Genomic DNA, 2,255 nt, shown 5'->3' on the forward strand with positions numbered 1-2,255 from the left:
AACAAGTGCAGGTCTCATCCAGGTACTGGCTGCACTCCGCGCACTTCAGGCAGGCAGCATGCCACTCCAGGTCGGGGGAAACTCTCAGTATGTACTGGTCATGGATCTGGCTTCCACATCCTACACACATCGCGAATCCTGACTTCTCTGCGAAGAGGCCACAGCTTTGTCAACGCAACGTTGTGCACAGTCGAATTAACACCCAAAAATCCTTTAGCGTTGTTTTATTTTTATTTATTTATTTATTTTCTTTTGGCAGATTTTTTCTTTATGTTTTTTTCTAATGAAGATGAACCTCAATGTTATGTAACAACTGGTAGATTTGGGCATTTTCCATGCAATAATAATAATAATAATAATAATAATAATAATAAAATAAACCTGACACGTGTTTCTTATTAAAATCTCCACCGAAACCATAATAATAGAAATAATCCAGTGCAGCAGCGCAACGTGAGGATAACTGCTCTCTTAATTGACTCGTTGCTGAATATCGTCTTTTCTAACCCGTTTGTTCGCCGATCCAATTCTGCAGCTGTTGCTGCGTCGGGACTCTTAAATCTTCCTGCTTGAAAAGCGCACGGAGCAATTCGGCGTACTTACTTTTGGAATGATCCCCCATATCACCCAAGAAAGAAGAGCTGAAAATAATATCCACCATACAGGACGGATGAAGGGGAGTGAGCTCGACGCAGAAAAGATGGGGAAAGATCGCCGGCCCTTCGGCAGCCTCCCAGATAACTTGTGTCTCTCCGGACTGGAGAGGGAGGCCGAAGAGGCTACAAGGTCCCCCACGCGCTACCCGTGTGACGTCACCACGTCAGCGYTGCGCTCTCCAATCGCTCTTTCGCACCTCTACAGCGAGCAGGCGGCTTTGGGGAAGAAGCATTGAAAAAAAAAATTAATAAATAATAATCGTGACATGAATGGAAGCCCAAGATTAGAGATGTTGATATGTTATCTTTGTTGTAGATACAGTTCAGTGGTTTAATACCCAGCGCTGTTAATAATCATGCTTGTTTAGTGAATATGATTGTGACATTAGAAGGTCATTTGTTTTGAACAAAAGTAATCAAATTTTGTTATTAATGTAAGTTTTCAATCTGTGGTATTTAAATAAAAATATATATATGTTATTTATTTAGATTAAGTTAGTCTACTTTTTTATGTGTTGATAAGCCTCACAGATTTGCGCAGTAAAAAGAAATCACAATTTTCCATGATAGGGATGTTCGCCAATTTGTCTTGTGAAACATAAACAAAATTTCTAGCGGTATTTAAAAACTAAATAATGTATATAAAACAAGTCGTATTTCATTATGAGTTCCGGAAGCCKTGTATGACACAGAACAAGAGACACTTCAGCTTTGGTCTTCTCATTAACATATCTGCTTTACCTATAGCAGGCCACACTTTTAGCCTCTGTTTAGACGTAAGTCCAACAGATCAGAGGACATACATCAGTGATCCTCCTTTTAATCCCGAGTCGTCATCCATTCGAGAACGAGGCCATCTACTGGGGTGAAGTGAGAACTACAACCCGTTGACTGAAAGGTGGGCAGGGCTGCTGAGTTTTGAGTCACCAGCCAAACAGAAGAAAAAAAAAAACATTATTGTTTTATGTAAACGCTTTGTTTCTGTTATAATTTTACCTTATTAAAATAGTTTGATACAGCAACGTTTCACGTCCTTACAGTTGTAGTATCATAAGTTGCACAGACTTGAAAACGTTATTAATAAAACATTTCCTTTACCATTTTAAAGTTGATGGCTGACTTTTGGTGTCTGCCAAACAAGCTGGGTAAGAGAAAATAAAATGACAGTAGAATACTTGCCACCATAGGGGAAAAAAAGGAAACAAAACTTTGATTGATACATTTTGTTTGTCAGGAAAAAATCACATAAAATCAAATAAATTATTAAAATGATCATTTACAAATTTATCTAGCTATTAGGGTTTCTATTACTTTAAAAACAAGTTTTGGATTTCCCTGCCTTAGTTGGTTTATTGTACACTTCATGTTCTTTTTGTTTATTTTCCATTAAGAAATTCAGTTGGTTTAATTTCTCAAGATGGCAAACCACATTATAAATTTTGTGTATTAATAATAGTAAATAGCATTATTTTTCTCAAACTAAACTTCTGTTTTATGCAGTTGTCAACAAATGGAGAACATCTGTGAACAATAACTGAAAGTCTTGCTCAGATTCTTAATTTGACTTGGGTCTGAGCAGTGATTCGGTTATTTGAGCTA

The sequence above is a fragment of the Poecilia reticulata genome, linkage group LG3 (genome assembly GCF_000633615.1).
Source record: "Poecilia reticulata strain Guanapo linkage group LG3, Guppy_female_1.0+MT, whole genome shotgun sequence".
NCBI classification, from domain to species: domain Eukaryota; kingdom Metazoa; phylum Chordata; class Actinopteri; order Cyprinodontiformes; family Poeciliidae; genus Poecilia; species Poecilia reticulata.